Source organism: Rhinolophus sinicus, linkage group LG07, assembly GCF_036562045.2.
Source record: "Rhinolophus sinicus isolate RSC01 linkage group LG07, ASM3656204v1, whole genome shotgun sequence".
Lineage (NCBI taxonomy): Eukaryota > Metazoa > Chordata > Mammalia > Chiroptera > Rhinolophidae > Rhinolophus > Rhinolophus sinicus.
Window position 1 is genome coordinate 76,609,360 of NC_133757.1, and position 19,629 is coordinate 76,628,988.

The 19,629-nt window shown below is 36.3% G+C and overlaps 1 protein-coding gene across 1 annotated transcript in view; it reads left to right on the forward strand.

Annotated features, from left to right (window-relative positions):
* NPY5R (neuropeptide Y receptor Y5) overlaps window positions 1-19,629 on the forward strand; it is a 112,330-nt gene that overhangs the window by 2,838 nt on the left and 89,863 nt on the right. The window contains exon 2 of the mRNA XM_019736920.2: window positions 6,681-6,811. The gene's annotated coding sequence lies outside the window, so the exon portion shown is untranslated. The remainder of the gene's footprint in view (window positions 1-6,680; window positions 6,812-19,629) is intronic.

Genomic DNA, 19,629 nt, shown 5'->3' on the forward strand with positions numbered 1-19,629 from the left:
AATAGTACATATCTTCACATGAAATTATCATATTTATTTACTTTTTTATTGTCTGTTTTCCCATAAATTAAGTCTCATGAACTCAAGATCTTTGTCTAATTCACACCTGTCTCTCAGTGTCCAGAACCATAAAAAATCCTTAAAAAAAAAAAATTTTGAATGAAACAGAAAACAAACAATAAATCTTTATGAAACAATAACAGTAAAGAAGAAATTATTTACAGATAAAAGTTAAAGGTACAGGCGATATCTAAGTTATTCATTCAGTTTAAATGAATCTAATGATAGCTGAGAAAGGCTACAGTTTCCAATAAAAAGGTCTATTTGTTTTGGGGATGGGGACACTCTCTGTGTTGCAGGATAAGAATAGCTGTACTTCTACCTAGCTTTAAACTAGGTCACTATTTTTCAATTGCTAGTTTTTCTAAAAGCTGGAATGTTTCAAAATGTCTTAAATTTACCTACTTCCAGAGCCGGCTTCTCTACCACATTAGTATTTCTAACAGCTGCTAAACTTAGTCTGAAGTCTTTAGCCTAAGGCTAAAAGCTAAAAAGAGGGGGGAAAAAACAAAAAAACTTCCTTGAAACAATAAGCAGTATATAGGATTACTATTAAAATTAAGAGTTTGTCTTAAATTAAATTATGAACTGAAAGGCATGTGATATTTCAGAGCTAACATGTAAAAAACCCTAAACATATTCTTTAAAGGGCAAAAACAACGTTTATGAGAAGAAATTTACTTGAAAATCAAACAGAATTTTGCAAGTTCTCCAGTCTCTATTTATTATAAAGATTGTGAAATTTTTCAAAAAGAATAAACTGCTAATCAGCTCTTAATGCCATTTTCATCGATTTGCAATGTGCTGCTACTCAAAATACGTGGCATATCACATGGAAACTTGTTAAAAATGCAGAAGCTCAGTCCCTACCTTCTCAATCAGACTCTGCATTTTAACAAAATTCCCCATGTGATTTGCATGCTCATAAAAACCTGCCTTAGTGATTGTGTAAGCGCAGGAAACATCACCAGAGTAGCATAGTGCTTGAAAGTAAAGCAAATGAAAGCCTTTTAAAATAACAGTGGAAGTATTGGACTATTAAGTCTAAGCTAAATAAACTGAATAGCTCATTGTCTATTGATACCTCTACTTGGATGCCCCGCAAGTACTTCAGACTCTCATATCTAAAGCTGATCTCAGCATCCTTTTCCACATCTTTCTCCACCTTTATCTCCTATCCTGGTAATGCCACCAACCTCTCTATACCAGCTTCAACATTTGCTGTGTTGACTTAGTCCAAGTCACATTCACTCATTCATTCAAAAAATATTTATCAAACACTAACTTTGAGTCAGGTGCTAGGTATTGAAAATAAAGTGGTATGGGGACAGAGTCCCAGAGAGCAGTTTCCAGGCTCTCGGCCTCACGTGGAAAGGTGCTGGCTCGGGTAGTAGATGGCCATCAGCTGTGACTAGTTGGCCATCAGCTGTTACCGGTTAGCCATTAGCCACTGGTATAACTGCCGTGGCTACGCAAGCGGTTGGTTGGTTGGCAGAGAAGTGGACGGTGGATTGCGGCTAGCAAATGGATTACATTGTGGATCCTGTTGATCCTATTTCCTGTGTGTCGCCAGGCCGCCGGCGAGACTGGGGTGCAGGAAGACCCCTCGTTAGGATACTGGCAGATGTTTGCGTTTGTGTCTTGACCGGCCACCATCGAGAATATAGTGGTATGAACCTTCTATCCATGGCGCCGTTGGTGTTCCTTTTTGGCCTTGCCATATCCTGCATTCTTGTGCGGGGAGTGGGAGCTGAGTCCCTGCATGACAAGTGGTAAACAAAATAGAAAAGGCCCTAAGCTCTTGGAACTCACAATATAAAATTTCAGTTTTAGATAATGAATAGCCATGACAGCAGAACTCAATAGACCTTTCAGAGCTTTTTCTAAAAGCTTTAATGTTTCGGGAGCTAATCAAGGTAAGGGTTAGGAAACAGGGAGGATGGGGAGATTGGCATTTCAGATCCCTTACACATGTTGGGTTTCAAGTAAGATTTCATTTTTAGTGACCAAAAAAAATACACCAATAATTTGAAAGCTAAGGCTTTTTGTGGAAATGTCATGTTATGCATTTTGCTTTTTGTTTCAAATTTTTAAGTCAGGCATTTTTATAGATGGCACACTGATTGAGCTTGATTTATTTCAGTATTTAAAAAGACATTAGTAGACACGTGTACAGATCAGTTAGAAGCTTACAATGCCCTTGTTAAATGGAAATAAGATTTTCTAATATTTGTCACATAATGACTGCAAGTAGGATATGTGACTGTTTAGGCAAGTCGTTATTACCATTTCCATGTACAGCGGCACTAAGACTGGGTCAGGGTCTGTATTTTGCATTGCAGACTAATGAAGTAAGAAAAAGAAAGGCATAAGTGCTATTTCAGCCCAAAACATTTTACTAGACCTTCCTGAGCGTGGACAGAAAGAACAGAAAAAAATATGTACCAAAAATGAGCCTGTTGTTAGGGGAAATACCTATTTATAGTCCACTCCTTATGTTTCCATAGAGGAAAGATTTCCACTCCATTACTCAGCAATGAGAATATGAAAGTAACACTCTAGCTTCCCTGTCTCCTCTCACATCCCACTGGTGAAGAAAGTGACTTACCTGATTGGTGAATTTGAGAAAGGGGAGCTGAGCATGTTTGGGCCAATACCTTTTGGACCCTCCTTCAGCTCTGCCTAGTGGCAGAGAGGGTGCATCTAAGCTATCCTCCATTATGCAATAATAATAATAAGTGCAAACACATACGTAGCATTGAACTGTGTGCCAGCCACTATTATAAACATTATATAAATCTAATTATTTCCACAAAGTTTTAAAGGAGATCTAATTAGCATTCCCATTTTATAGATAAGGAAATAGGCTCAAAGAGGATAAGTGAGTTTCCAAGATTACATGGCTGGTGAATGTTCCCATATGCTGCTCCAGAGGTCTGAAGATTCCAACTAATACAGTGAATGAAGTCTGTCCAGTCTAAGAAGGTCATTCTGCTGAAGATCTAAGGCCATGTTCACTAATCGGTATTGTCAAGAATCAACGTAATTTTTTTCTCTATCTGACTGTCTTTTGGGTCTTCTTTCTAAATTGCTGTGTACTTCGGAGGAGAAGAAAGGAATGTTATTTATTGGCCACCCAAAAGTCCAACCTGTAGAGGCCAACGTTTGGGAAGAGCAGCATATATAGAAAATGAGTGTTGAGTGCTGAGTAGCAACACCTAAGCTCTCCAGCACAAATGAGCTGCCCAAATGTCCCACTCCCTGAAGCGGACATTCCAAAGCAGTGCTATTCTATGGAAAGCTCTTCAGTGATGGACGTGTTCTATATCTGTGCTGTCCAAGACAGTAGCCACTAGCCACATTTAGCTCCTGAGCCCTTAGAATGTGACCAAGACAACTGAGGACCTGAATTTGGACTTGAATATGAATGAATTTAAATGTAAATGTTCCTTCAGAAGAGTCCTCAAGTTTTCAGCTAATACAGTGACTGGATGGGTGAGTCTGTCTAGACCCAAAAGTCCATTTTTGCTACCATTGCTACCATATTGGACAGTGCCATTTCCAACCTTCATCATCCTTCTAAGCTTCCTTTTTGTAATTCTTTCACTGCTATCAAATATACATTAGATGATGAACTCCCACACCTTTCTGCCTCCAGATTTATAAACTTCATCCATACCCACTTTTGCTACTATCTCTTTGATATCAAAAACTAAGAGGTCCCTCAGAATCTAGAGTTAACTCAGATGTGGTATGAATTTCATCTCTGCATGCCTTCTCAGGGACCATTCTCATCAATTTTATCTCAGTCGTTTTCGGTCAAAAATCAACATTTCTCTTCTCTCTTTCCTTTTTTCCCCTTTAAACATGCTTTCTTTTAAATCCCTTTCTTTATCTCTTTTTTTTCCTTCATAGGAAAACTTCTCGAAAATGTAGTCTGTACTTGGTTTTCTCCACTTCCTCGTCTTCTCATTCCTTAACTCATTGCAGTACACTTACAACAAACGCACTACACTAAAACTTTTAAATTGCCAAATCTAATCAATACTCTTTAGCATTCATCTTTACTGGCCTCTAGGAATATGATATTGTTTATTGCTCCCTCACTTTTGGTATTTCAGGTATCATTCTTATATTTCACCCCTTTCTGCTTTATTTCTGTTTAATTTTTTAATTTTATTTTTAGCATATTTTTTATCTTTATTAAATTTATTGTGGTGCAATTCGTTAGTAAAATTATGTAGGTTTCAAGTGTACAATTCTATAATCCATCATCTATACAAGTTTTGACAATTAAGTTCGTGAACTCATCCTAGAAAAAGTGCTACATACCACATTGCAGAATATCACTACGGTCACCTTCGAAGTACTCCCCTTAGGAAGCTATGCACCAAGGCCAGTGCCTAGTCTACCCCTCAAAGCAATTTTGAAATGCTTCTTCTGAAATGGCATCAGATCTGTCATCGTATTACCTTTGATGTCCTGAATGTCATCAAAATGTCTTCGTTTCAGTATTTCCTTTGTCTTTGGGTAAAGAAAGAAGTCATTGGGGGCCAGATCAGGTGAGTAGGAAGGGTGTTCCAATACAGTCATTTGTTTACTGGCTAAAAACTCCCTTACAGACAGTGCCATGTGAGCTGGTGCATTGTCGTGATGCAAGAGCCATGAATTTTTGGCAAAAAGTTCAGGTCATCTAACTTTTTCATGCAGCCTTTTCAGCACTTACAAATAGTAAACTTGGTTAACTGTCCAGTTGGTACAAATTCATAGTGAATAATCCCGCTGATATTAAAAAAGATTGGCAACACCATTGCAACAAGTTCACAAATTTAATTGGCAGACCTCGTATGTACCACATCTGCTTTATCCAATCATCTATTGAAGGGCATTTCAATTGTTTCCATGTCTTTGCCACCATGAATAATGCTACAATGGACATAGTATTACATATATCTTTACAGAGAAAAGATTTTTGGGTGTAGATATCAAGAAGAGAGATTGCTGGGTCATATAGTAATTTTAATCTTCATTTTTTGAGGAACCCCCACAGTATTTTCCACAGTGGCTGTATCAATTCACATTCCCACCAGCAGTGTATGAGGGTTCTTTTTTCTCTACAACCTGTCCAACATATGTTATTACTTGTCTTGTTGATATTTTTGACTTTTCCTCCATTCTCTCTTAACTGCTGGTGTACTGATCAGTTTCACCTCTCTCTAATCCATCCTTATACTTTTCCCAGAATAAGATTTCTGAAATGCAAATGTGATCACATAATTTTTCTGGTTCAAAACCTTCTAGTAACTCACCATTATCTTATGATAAAACTTCTAAATGTGACATGACATGAATTATACATCAGCCACCCGAGTGGTGATAGGAATGAAGATGGTATTGTTAAAGACAATTTTAACCAAAGCGTAGAGACAAAGAAATATTGAGCTTGTTTACTTTCTTTCGGCTGTAAATGTAGTGATTTCTATGTTCAACACTCTGTTCTGAGAAATGTCACAATATACAGGATATAATCTAAAACTTGAGTGCCCTTGACAGTTGAAAGCGTAAACTTTAGCTTAGACTTCTCTGAGGACTCCACTTAACATTTTTGTTGACCCTTAAAAATTATCATCTGTCTATTGTGTTAGATCATCCTCTGCTCCAACCACTAGAACCCTGTTTTCACAGTAGGTATTTTAAAGTCCCCCTAACCACATCAAATATGACTAAGAACGTTAGTTGGTATCAGTCTTTCAAAGACTCTTCAAAGCTCTCTTAGGATAAGCAGACATTCGCCTTGCTCACTGCTACTAGAACTACCAGGTGGATCGTACGAATCAGGTCCTTAAAACATGTCTCCCGATAAACAAATTCTCTGTGCAGGGTTACAGGGTTACCTCTTTTCCTCGAGACAGAATTTATATATACCAATTGCTATAGACTGAATATTTGTGCCCCCCCCCCCCGCAAGGTTTATATGTTGAAATCTACCCCCCTATTGTGATAGTATTAGGAAGAGGGGCCTTTGGGAGGTGATGAGGCAATGAGGGTGTGACCCTCATAAGTGGGATTAGATTTCTGTAAGGGACTTGAGAGAGCTCCCTTGCGCTGTTGTCAGTGAGATTAAAAAGGAACAACGGGCAGTCTGCAAACAGGATGGGGGCTCTCATCAGAACCTGCCCACAGTGGCACCCTGATCTCAGACTTCAACCCTTCAAAACTATGAAAATTCTGTTGTTTATAAACTACCCAGTCTACTTTGTTACTAGCAGCCCAAACTGACGAAGACACCAACACCCCATGACCCAGTCGTAACGGTACATTAAATTGGAACTTTTGTATGAAGCACCAGAGTACATGAGGTGCCACATCCAAGGAAGCGATAGACATCCTTGAATGAAGTGTTAGACTTCCTTGAGTGTAGAATTTCAAAGGAAATAGCCAAAACTCATTTATAGGAATTTTAAACTCGCTTACATCAGAACAACAAAAAAAGAGAAGGATGGACATTCACAGGATTTTATGAAGAAGGTTTTGGAAAGAAAGTTGGTAGACTGTTGTGATTACCACCGCCTCCCTCAATTCCCCTTACCTCTTCTTCCTGTCATCTCTCATCAACACAGGAAGGACTGAAACACCTAGAAGGACAACAAGCTAGGAAAGGAGGAGAAACACTAAAACCAGATAAAAGATAAAAGATAGAAGTCCCCCTTCCCACTGTCAGTGACCAGCTCAAAGAAGACTTCATCTGGAGGTAAGTGAGAGGATTTTATGTTGAAATCAAATTTATAGTTTTGACTACTATCTAGGACATTTCTGAGTAGTGACTATATTTGCCACTTTAAAAGGTCATAGGATGTTCTCTTATTGAAGAGGAGCCAGAAAAGTCAGAGGGATTGAGTTTTCACACAGACAGGAGGAGGATTCTTTTTACTGGGCAGATTTAAAGGGACAGGGAAAAAAGAAAAATACAGAAGTGAAGCTGTATGAGTCTGCCGTACACAGTCTGAGCCCCAGACCTCCCCAACCATCTGCCTATCCAAACCTGGCAGAGCTCCCCACGGCAGCATACTCTTATTGCCAAGGCCAAGTACCCCTCAAAGCACGCCTTGGAGAGCAGAAAGTAATTCAAGCAAAGACACAAACTGCTACAAAGTGAAAGACTACGTTGCTCCGTATCAGTGATTCATTTATCAAGCTCATCCCTTTCTTGCCTAACATTCCTCTGTTTGTGTATTAGTCTTCACTCTTTATCACGCCTAACTGGACGTTGCCTTATTGCTTCTGTCCCAGACCAGCCCTGACACTCAGCTTCAGCATCTGGCTAGATCACTGCCCTGGGAGGAACACATGGGCCTCTCGCTTGGTCACACACACTCCAGACCAGGGCTCAGGGCTCCAGGTTGAAATGGGTCTCTGAGACGTATTGAACTGCTAGACCGAAACCAACTCTACATTCATCTTTAACTTTAACTCTTTCTTTTAGTGATCTCTATGTATTCTTTTTTTCCAATCCCATCTCATCACACGTATTCATTATTAGTATCTATTCCACTTTTGACCCTGTGAAATGCTGTCTCTCCATCCCACCAACACATCTCTGAACCACCTTCACTAATACTGCTTCAGAATCTCAACTTAACCTCAAATAACCTCTGTGTCAGAGGTCCACTGCTGTGCACGGTGCTATCAGCCACTTGGTTCACTTGTGCTTCAACAGCAGCATCTGCACCAGGTCAGGCAGGACTAGGAGGCCCAAGGAGGGCATATGAGAGGGCAAGTCAAATTTTCTATGTCAGTTATGCCTCAATAAAGCTGAAATTAAAAAAAACAACACCTGAATATTTTTGGAACAGCTGCTGTAATCCAGGGTGGATGTATAGATGACACACTCAATGGAGTTCTTACACTTCATTTTTATTTTCAGCTCTATCTGAAGCTAGGGTTTACATTCCCTTTTTCTAAATTTTAGTTTGCAGGCCAATTTTGACTGTTTCTTATTTGTTGCCTATAATTCAATCTTGAAGTTACTAAAATTGATTTTACTCTTCCAAGAAAAATACTTTATTTTTAATAAAGCAATATGAAAGTTAAACAGAGGTCAATCAATAGTTGAATGGTTTCATGAACCAGCCAATTAGAATGCAGCAGCTGTCATCATTTCTAATCTGGGAAAGAAACAGTAAAAAACAGATGTTTTGTGGTTTGTTTGTTTGCTTGCTGGGTCCGAGAAAATTATTTTCACACTGCCTTGTTGACATTTACTAGTAATCGAGGGAAAGTTCTCATAGGAAATATTTCCTTTTCCTCTAGATTCCAAATTCAAATATGTCAAGGTCATTCTTGTTCAGTTTTCAGAATTAAATGATGATATCTTTCAGTGGATTATTTACTGCATGTATCATGGGAAAGGTGATACTGAATGACAGAGTGAGGAAAAGGTGCTATGTTTCCCTGAAAATAAGACCTAACCAGAAAATAAGCCCCAGCATGATTTTTCAGGATGACATCCCCTGAACATAAGCCCTGATGCACCTTCTGGAGCAAAACTTAATGTAAGACCAGGTCTTATGTTCGGGGAAACACGGTAATTGGCCCTGGAATCTTTTTGTCAAAGACACCCTGGTTCACTGCAGGAAGAAGGCAAGATCATTTCGATATCATTCAGGGCTTAAGCAATTAACTTCTCAGCAGTTCTGAATCATACCTAATGATTAAAGTAGTGACCTTACAACCTCTCACCATTCTTCTCCTGTCACCTGAGAAGTGCCAATTTGAGGACTGGTGCAGGCATCCTAACCTAACAATGCAGTTAGCTTCTTCAGGAGGTGATGCGTTTAAAACCATAATGGAATACTTGAAGCACAAGCTAAGACGGTATTGAAGAAAATCTTATACTGGGCTTGAGGATGGACTAGATGACTTCTAGGATAGTGATCTCCAACTTTTTGTTTTTGTTTTTTTTGGCATGTGCCCTTGTTTTGTATTGTTTTATGAGATGGTCAAACAGATGTGCTACAAGAAGACACAGAGGAGAGGCTCAGGAAGCAGCAACATTTATTATACTCACAGGTCCTAGAGACAGGAGCCACACAGAGCCATGTGGGAAAGCCACCAGAGTGGTCATGAGGCAGAAGACAAGAGCGTGGGGAAGATTTAGGCCACTGCCTTTATTGCGGTTTCTTGGGGAAAGGCAGAGCAGGGCTGAGTGAACAGTTTAGGATTGCCGAATTGGAAGAATTTATGTGGGATTTGGGCTATAAGTGTGGTCCCTCTTTGCCTGGCACGTGGCTCTGCTAAGATTAAGACAGAATAATGTTGCCTCTGAGGTTTACGAGCCAGACAGAGGAGATTTGGTTTTGGATTTGTTAGTTTGCATATGAAAGACTGCTCTGCTTACTGCTATCTCTAAGAATTGGCTAGCCCCAGAAACACAGTCTCTCCCTAGCAAGGAAAGTTTTTTTAAGATGTCAAAACATAATAATATACAAAAAGTTTAAAATATTTACGATACTGTACCACATCAGAAAATGATTTGGTAGTACGTACCCTCAAAATATGCATATTCATTTACTTGTAAATTATATACATTAATATATTAAGGCATTAAAATTCACAACAAAAATGGAACTTTTAAAAATGATGAATTTTAGATTAAACTTTAGAGGAAATAAAACATACTATTAAAATAACTCAAATTTAAAATCAATGCAAACTTTTAAACAAAAAGTTTTTTATTGAATACATATCAGTTTATTAATAATTTAGTGAGAGTAATACTATTGAATATGAGCTATTATTTAAAAATATTGTGTTAGAAACATGATACGGCTAATTAAAGATGAGTTTCTCAATTTAAGTTTTTTACTTTTTTAATATGGAAAATTTTAATAGTTAGAAAAGTAGAATGAATACTAGAACAAACTCCTGTGTATTCTTCATCCGTTTCAATCTTTATCAGTTCATAGCAATCTTGGTTTATCCATACCTCACATTCCCCTGACCATTGCCATGAATTATTTTGAAACAGATTCCAGATACATAATTCATCTGTAAATGTTTCAATATGTATTTCTTGAAAATACATATTTTTTAAATAAACCACAACCTTATTAACACAGAAAAAAATTAACAAAAATTCCCTAAGATAGTCAAATATCCAGGCACTGTTCACATTTTTTCATGGTGTTTTTTACAGCCAATTAAGCTTATATTGATAATTGATTTAGTGACTGTAATAGCTGAAAAAGACACATCACAAAAGCATAATAAAGCAATGTACATTATACACTTAGAGTTGTTAAATTATGCGTAAGAGTGGATGTGAAAACATCTTTCAAAGAGTTTCCTTGATAATTTTGAACATTTTTGCCCAACCTTTTAAAATCTGATTGGGCTGCCATTGTTTTCATCTTGTAATACATTTGACAGAAGAGATCTCTTTTTTAATTGAGATGTAATTGATGTATAACATTGTTTAAGGTACACTAATGTGATTTGATACTCTACATTTATGTATTGCCACATGAGTACCACCATAGCCTTAGCTGACATCTTCCTTATGTCATACAGTTACCATTTCTTGTTTGTGGTGAGAACATTTAAGATCTAATTTCTTCGTACTTTGAAGTATATAATACAGTATTATTAACTATAAAAAGAGATCTTATTAGGAAACAGAAAGTACACTTCGTTGTCTTCTTGTTTTCTTGTTTACTAGTACCAAGCACTGGTTTCTTTGGAATAATTTTTAAAGCCATGCATACGTATCATGAGAGGTACTTTAGTTAAAACCATTTATTATACATCATAAACCATATGCAAGCCTAAATCTACTTATGTTACACTTAACCATTCGATGTGTTACCATATACTTCAACAGAAGGGACAAGGGCGAACTCTTCTATCAAGCCCTTTCTTCCTTCTTCCTTCCAAATACTTCTCTTATTATACCAAACTCTGGGCGCATCTAACTATAGAATGAAGGCACCAGGGTCAATCCATATATTTAATATTAGTAAAGCTTATTTTTTTCCAAAATTCTTCTAATTAAAAAAATAAGTATAAATGGAAGCTCTAAAATTTTCTTTCTACTCAGTGGAGTGTCACATGTACCCTTTTGGGTGAACACCAAATCTTTTCTCAGCTTTCTAGGTCTGTTAATTGCTCCTTTTCAGTACTTTTGGAAAGTTCTTAGCCATTATTACTTTAAATATTTCTTCTGCTTCATTCTCTTTCTTTTCCATTTGGTATTCCGATTATCCATGTACAGCTTTTGGAGTTGTCCCACAGTTTCTGGATCTTTTATTCTGTTCTTTTTGTTCTTTCGTCTCTTTCATTTCATTTGGGGAAGTTTCTGTCAACCTTTTTCAAGCTTTTTGATCTTCTCAAGTCCAGTCTACTGATGATGAGCCCACGAAAGACATTCTTCATTTCTGTTACGTGTTTTGTATTTTTAGCATGCCCTTTTGGTACTTTCTTAGTTTCAATTTCTCTGTTGATATTACCCATCTGTTCTTATATCTTGTCTACTATTTTCCATTCGAGTATTTAACATATTAATCATATTATTTTAAATTCCCTATCTCATAATTTTAACATCTTTGTCATATCTAAGTCTGGTTTGAGGGGCTTGTTTTGTTTCTTCAGACTGTTTTTTTCTTGCCTTTTAGCACGCCTTGTACTTTTTTTTGTTAATAGCTGGATGTGATATAATATGTAAGGTAATAAGACAGGCAAATAGTCTTCAGTGTGAGATTTTATGTTAATCTGGCTAGGAATTAAGTTGTGTTTAATATCTCTGTAGCTTTAAGTACAAAGGCTTCCAATCCCTCAAATATCCTCTTTTTTGCTTCCCTGTTGACTTTAGTCTTCCCTGAGTATGTGTTTCAAAGCTCTTTCAGCAGTAAAGCACTGTTATTATACTGAAGCACTGTTGGTATGTGGTAAGGTGTAGGGGAAGGGAAGCATTCTATATTCTGATTACATCTTTTACTGGACTTGTGTCCTTGTCCTTGGACTATTACCTTTTCAAGTGCCTCCTTGCCCCCCCCCACCCCACCCCCCTCCGCCCCATGTGAGACAGAAAGGCTATAGGAGACTGAAGTGAAATGCCCTTTTCCCAGTTGAGGTTAAGGCTTTGCTAAAGATTTGCCCCCGAGAATGTAGGTCTTTGTTATGGCAAATACTCTGGGCATTTTTCACAATGATTACTTTTTCCTTCTCCCTTTCAAATCCAAAAGGGGATTTTTCTTAGCTTGTCATAATAAGAGCCAGTTTTGGAAAAGAATCTCAGGTATTATCTCTTGAAATATTGCTGCTATACAGTTGCCTCTGTCCTTTCTTTCTGGGACTCCGAATTTACATGTAATAGACCATTTTACCATGTCGCATGTTTCTTGTGCTCTTTTATGTATTTTCTATTTCTCATACTTTGATCTAGATATTTTCATTTTTTTCTGACCTATAATCCAATTAATCATTATTTTTTCATTCTGTTATGTCTGGTTATTTTTCTTTCTGTGTTGGACATTATATATAGAAAAATTACAGATAACTTGAATTTCTAGATGATGTTTCCCACTGAGAGAATTTACTTTTGCTTCTTTTACTAAGGTGATCAGAACCCCAGGTCATCTGAATCTAATCAAAAATTAAAATGACTCTAATTTGAGCCTTATTTCTGATTCACCCTTAATTCCTAGGGTGGGGACTTCTATAAGACCTGCAGTGTTTACTAGGCATCCTCCTTCTTCATAATCCTTGAAACCTACTTTTTTGTCACCGGAACTTCAGGAGTCTATCAAAGCCATAAGCTTAGCATTATAGCTTCAGCAGTTACGTTTGGAATTGACAGATCCTGGATTCATCTCTCTGAACTTCCATTCTCTCTAGGGTATTAGTGTCACAAATCTTTACTATTTGGCAGCTTTATTGTGCCTTCAAATAGATCTTATTTTGTTTTATTTTTATCCAGAACTTCTAGTTCTTAGTTAGAAGTAGAATAACAGAAAATACTTCTTAAAAAAAATAGGACCATAGAGAGTAAAAACATTTATTTTTTCTCTATCTTAGGGATCTGAAATTTTGGACCCATAAAGTATCATATAAGATCTGGTCCAGAAATGATATATATATATATATATATATATATATATATATATATATATATATATGATATATGTGTAATACTAGAGATATAAATCAGCTAATCAGCTAATATATATATATATATATATGTATACATATACACACACATATATACATATATACATATGTATATGTATCTATGTGTATATATGTATGTGTATGTATATATATACATATATATGTGTGTATGTATGTATGTATATGTAATATACCTAATTGGCACATTATGTACAAAGTTTCTTTTCATAACTTTTCTTTCAAACATCAGTTCTGGCTAAGGCAACAACATTTTATGGCATTTAAAAACTGCAAACTAGCCTGTGGAGTTAAATATAGCTCTCTGGGAAATATAACTCTCTGTGGTTAAGCAGGCTCTGTAGATGACAGTTTTCTCTTGAAAACTGTACAGCTACTTTGTTACATTTCATTATTACACAGACTTTGATAATACCCTGAATGATTTTACATATTTTTGAGGTCATCCCAGGGGGAAATGAGCTAGCTTTCCAAGTTGCCTTAAGTAGATTCCAACCTCCTAAAGGATATTCCTCCACCTTAACTAGTGCCTTTTATGCCTCCTGGAACATGGTCTTTGATATATGCCTGAGTAAATAAATGAATGAAAACAGAGGCATTCTCTAGATTTTCAAAGGTTTCCTGCAAATAAAAACCTCAAACTGAGCATAATAGTCTTTCAGTGTTCTTACCAACATCAAGTAGGGCAAAGCAACCGCTTCTGTGATAGAGTTTTGGAGAAGTTTTTAATTGAAGAAAAATACTAAAAGTAGTAATATTAAGAATACAAATAATACAGTAACTCAGGTTAAAAAATAACTAGATTACCTGTGGTTCAAGCAATTATTTGCCTTCAAGGCTTAAAATAATAGTTTCCAAAGACTTGTATATCTTCAATCTGTGCTGAGTTAAGCTTATCACATTCTTTTGAAATTTTTTTTTATTGGGGTGACGATTGTTAGTAAAATTACATAGATTTCAGGTGTATAATTCTGTATTACATCATCTATAAATCCCATTGTGTGTTCACCACCCGGAGTCAGTTCTCCTTCCATCACCATATATTTGATACCCCTTACCCTCATCTCCCATCCCCCAAACCCCTTACCCTCTGGTAACCACTAAGCTATTGTCTGTGTCTATGAGTTTTTGTTTCTCATTTGTTTGTCTTCTTCTTTTGTTGTTTTTGGTTTATATACCACATATCAGTGAAATCATATGGTTCTCTTCTTTTTCTGTCTGACTTATTTCGCTGAGCATTATACTCGCAAGATCCATCCATGTTGTCACAAATGTTCCCATATCATCTTTTCTTACAGCCGAATAGTATTCCATTGTGTATATATACCACAACTTCTTTATCCATTAATCTATCGACAGACATTTTGGTTGTTTCCATGTCTTGGCCACTGTAAACAAAGCTGCAATGAACATTGGAGCACACATGTCTTTATGGATAAATGTTTTCAGATTTTTGGGGTAGATACCCAGGAGAGGGATTGCTGGGTCATATGGTAATTCTATTCGTAATTTTTTGAGGAACCTCCACACTGCCTTCCATAGCAGCTGCACCAGTCTGCATTCCCACCAACAGTGTATGAGGGTTCCTTTTTCTCCACAGCCTCTCCAACACTTGTTACTATTTGTCTTGTTGATGATAGCCATTCTGACTGGGGTGAGGTGATATCTCATTGTGGTTTTGATTTGCATTTCTCTGATGATTAGTGATGTTGAGCATTTTTTCATATGTCTATTTGCCATTTGTATGTCCTCTTTGGAGAAATGTCTCTTCAGGTCCTCTGCCCATTTTTCAATTGGGTTGTTTGTTTTTTGTTGTTGAGTTGCATGAGATCCTTGTATACTTTGGAATTTAGCCCCTTATCGGAGGCACTGTTTGCAAAAATCGTCTCCCGTTCAGTTGTTTGCCTCTTTATTTTGTCGATGGTTTCTTTTGCTGTGCAGAAGCTTTTAAGTTTCATATAGTCCCATTCGTTTATTTTAGCTTTTACTTCCATTGCCTTTGGAGTCAAATTCATAAAATGCTCTTTGAACCCAAGGTCCATAAGTTTAGTACCTATGTTTTCTTCTATGCAGTTTATTGTGTCAGGTCTTATGCTTAAGTCTTTGATCCATTTTGAATTAATTTTGGTACATGGTGACAGATAGCAGTCCAGTTTCATTCTTTTGCACGTGGCTATCCAATTCTCCCAGCACCATTTATTGAAGAGGCTGTCTTTGCTCCATTGTGTTTTTAGCTTCTTTGTCAAAAATTATCTGTCCATATTTATGTGGTTTTATTTCTGGGTTCTCAATTCTATTCCATTGGTCTATGTGTCTGTTTTTCTGCCAATACCATGCTGTTTTGATTATTGTAGCCCTGTAGTACAAGCTAAAGTCAGGGAGTGTGGTACCTCCAGCATTGTTCTTTTTTCTTAAGATTGCTTTGGCTATTCGGGGTCTTTTGTGGTTCCAAACAAATCTGATGATTTTTTGTTCTATTTCTTTAAAAAATGCCATTGGGATTTTGATGGGGATTGCATTAAATCTGTATATTGCTTTGGGTAATATGGCCATTTTAACTATGTTGATTCTTCCAATCCATGAGCACGGAATGTCTTTCCATTTCTTTGTGTCTTCTTCAATTTCTTTCAAAAATGTCTTATAGTTTTCAGCATATAGATCTTTCACATCCTTGGTTAAGTTTATTCCTAGGTATTTTATTCTTTTTCCTGCAATTGCAAAAGGAATTGTTTTTTTCTATTTCTTTTTCTGAGATTTCATTGCAAGTATATAGGAATGCAATGGACTTTTGTACGTTGATTTTGTAGCCAGCAACTTTACTGTATTAGTTGATTGTTTCTAATAGCTTTTTTGTGGAGTCTTTAGGGTTTTCTATATATAACATCATGTCATCTGCAAAGAGTGACAATTTAACTTCTTCATTCCCAATTTGGATGCCTTTTATATTTCTCTTGCCTGATTGCTCTGGCGAGGACTTCCAACAGTAAGTTGAAAAGCAGAGGTGATAGGGGACAGCCCTGTCGTGTTCCTGAACGTAGAGCAAAGAGCTTCAGCTTTTCACCGTTAATTATGATATGAACTGAGAGTTTGTCATATATGGCCTTTATTATGTTAAGGTATTTTCCTTCTACACCTACTTTATTAAGTGTTTTAATCATAAATGGATGTTGTATCTTGTCAAATGCTTTTTCTGCATCAATTGATATAATCATATGATTTTTGTCCTTTATTTTGTTTATGTGATGTATCACATTGATGGATTTGTGGATGTTGAACCATATTTGTGCCCCAGGGATGAATCCCACTTGGTCGTGATGAATAATATTTTTAATGCATTGTTGTATTAAATTTGCTAGAATTTTGTTTAGGATTTTTGCATCTGTATTCGTCAGAGATATTTTTGTGTTGTCCTTACCAGGTTTTGGTATCAGGGTAATGTTGGCCTCATAAAATGAATTAGGGAGTACTGTCTTTTCTTCAATTTTTTGAAAGAGTTTGAGCAGGATTGGTGTTAGATCCTCTTTGAAGGTTTGGTAGAATTCACTAGTGAAGCCATCTGGTCCCGGACTTTTGCTTTTGGGAAGGTTTTGGATGACTGATTCAATTTCGTTACTGGTGATCAGTCTGTTTAGATTTTCCAGTTCTTCATGGTTCAGCCTTGGAAGGCTATATGTTTCTAAGAACTTGTCCATTTCTTCTAGGTTATTGAATTTGGTGGCATATAGTCCTTCATAGTATTCTTGGATGATCCTTTGTATTTCTGTGGTGTCCGTGATAACTTCCCCTTTTACGTTTCTGATTTTGTTAATTAGTGTCTTCTCTCTTTTTATCTTAGTGAGTCTAGCCAAGGGTTTGTCAATTTTGTTAATCTTTTCAAAGAACCAGCTCTTTGTCACATTAATTTTTTCTACTGTATTTTTGTTCTCTATTTCATTTAGTTTTGCTCTGATTTTTGTTATTTCCTTTCTTCTGCTGACATTGGGTTTCATTTGTTCTTCTCTTTCTAGTTCTTTAAGGTGCAATGTGAAGTTATTTATTTGAGATTTTCTTATTTCTTGAGATAGGCATGTAATGATATAAATTTCCCTCTTAAAACTGCTTTATCTGTATCCAAAAATTTTGGTAGGATGTATTTTCATTGTCAATTGTTTCTATATATCTTTTGATCTCTCCTTTAATTCCTTCTTTGACCGGGTCATTCTTTAAAAGTATGTTGTGTAATCTCCATGTATTTGTGTTTTTTCCTGCTTTCTTTTTGCAGTTGATATCCAATTTCAAAGCCTTGTGATCAGAGAATATGCTTGGTATGATTTCAATCTTCTTAAATTTGCTGAGGCTGATTTTATGTCCCAATATATGGTCTATCCTTGAGAATGTTCCATGTACACTAGAAAAAAATGTATAGTCTGATGTTTTAGGATGAAGTGCTCTATATATGTCAATTATGTCCATTTCATCTAATGTGTCATTTAGGGCTGCTATTTCGTTATTTATTTTCTGTTTGGATGATCTATCCATAGCTGTCAATGATGTATTTAAGTCCCCTAGTATAATTGTGTTTTGGTCAATTTCTCCCTTTAGTTCTGTTAGTAGTTGCTTGGTATATTTTGGTGCTCCCTGATTGGGGGCATAAATATTGATGACTGTTATGTCTTCTTGTTGTATAGTCCCCTTTACCATTATGAAATGTCCATCTTTGTCTCTTGTTATCTTTTCACCTGAAGTCTGTTTCATCTGATATCATTATGGCTACACCTGATTTTCTCTGGGTACCATTTGCTTGGAGTGTCAATTTCCACCCTTTCACTTTGAGTCTATGCTTGTCCTTGTAGCTGAGATGTGTCTCTTGGAGACAGCATATGGTTGGGTTTAGTTTTTTGATCCAATCTGCTACTCTGTGCCTTTTTATTGGTGAGTTCAGTCCATTTACATTTAGGGTGATTATTGATATGTGAGGATTTCCTGTCATTCTATCTTTTGTTTTCTGGTAAGGCTGTGTCTCCATTGTTTCTTTGCCTTTTTGTTGTTGTCTATTATTTCTGTGTGGTGGTATTCTATGATGTTTCCCTCTGTTTCTTCTTTTATTACAGTATATATTTCAGTTCTGGATTTTTTTTTGAGTGGTTATCCTTAAGTTTATGTAAAAGGAAGTTTGATATTTAGAGTATTCCATTTTCTTCAGCACGATTACTTTCTCCATTCCCATATTCCGGTTCAGGCCTTTACTCTCCCCCTTTTTATGTTTTGATTGCCACAAATTGTCCCTGTTGATGGTGGTCGAATAGCTTCCTTTAGTATTTCTTGTAGTATAGGTCGTATATTAGAAAATTCCCTCAGCTTCTCTATGTCTGGGAAGGTCTTTATTCCACCTTCATATCTCCAGGATATCTTTGCAGGATATGTTATTCTTGGCTCATGATTTCTCTCTTTCAATAATTTCAATATTTGGTTCCACTCCCTCCTTGTTTGTAGAGTTTCTGCTGAAAAATCTGATGATAATCTAATGGGCTTTCCTTTGTAGGTTACCGTCTTCTTTTCCCTGGCTGCCTTGTGAATTCTTTCTTTGTCATTGATTTTAGACAGCTTCAATACAATGTGCTTTGGAGAAGGCCTGTTGGGATTGAGGTAATAAGCTTATCACAGTTTAACAATAATTTATTATTTTGCTGGAATTATGTTAAGCTATCGCAGTTATTATCTTCCTATAGCTTATGTCTGAAAAAATACAAAGATACACAAATATGACTAAATTGAGAAAATAGAAATTTGGGAAGCATTTAATGACTTCTAACTATGTCTCTTAAAATGGTAAACCTCTTCATTAATTGACATGGTATTATTTCTATGCCAGTATGTGTTCTTTTTATTTATTGCATTCTACCAACTCTCTAAAATTTTCTTTAAAGTCATGGAAATAATAATGGACAATTAAAGAAGAATGTGTGTCTTTGATAAATGATATTTTGAGTGACTGATGGTTTCTGTTTATTTATATTTAGTAGTGTTTATTTTAAAGCAGGTTTTTCTTGTTTTATTGTGTTCAATAGAAATACTGTGAACTGTTTGAACTAGACCGTATAAATAGAAAGTATTATAAATCATCCTTTTTTTTATTGTGTTTCCCTAAAAATAAGACCTACCCAGACCATCAGCTCTAATGCATCTTTTGGAGCAAAAATTAATATAAGACCCAGTCTTATATTATATTGTGTTACATAAGACTGGGTCTTATATTATAGTAAAATAAGACCGGGTCTTATATTAATTTTTGTTCCAAAAGACGCATTAGAGTTGATGGTCTGGCCAGGTCTTATTTTTGGGGAAACATGGTATTACAACAGATGGTGGTTCTATTGCAAAAAAGAAATTCTCCAGTTAGATATTCCC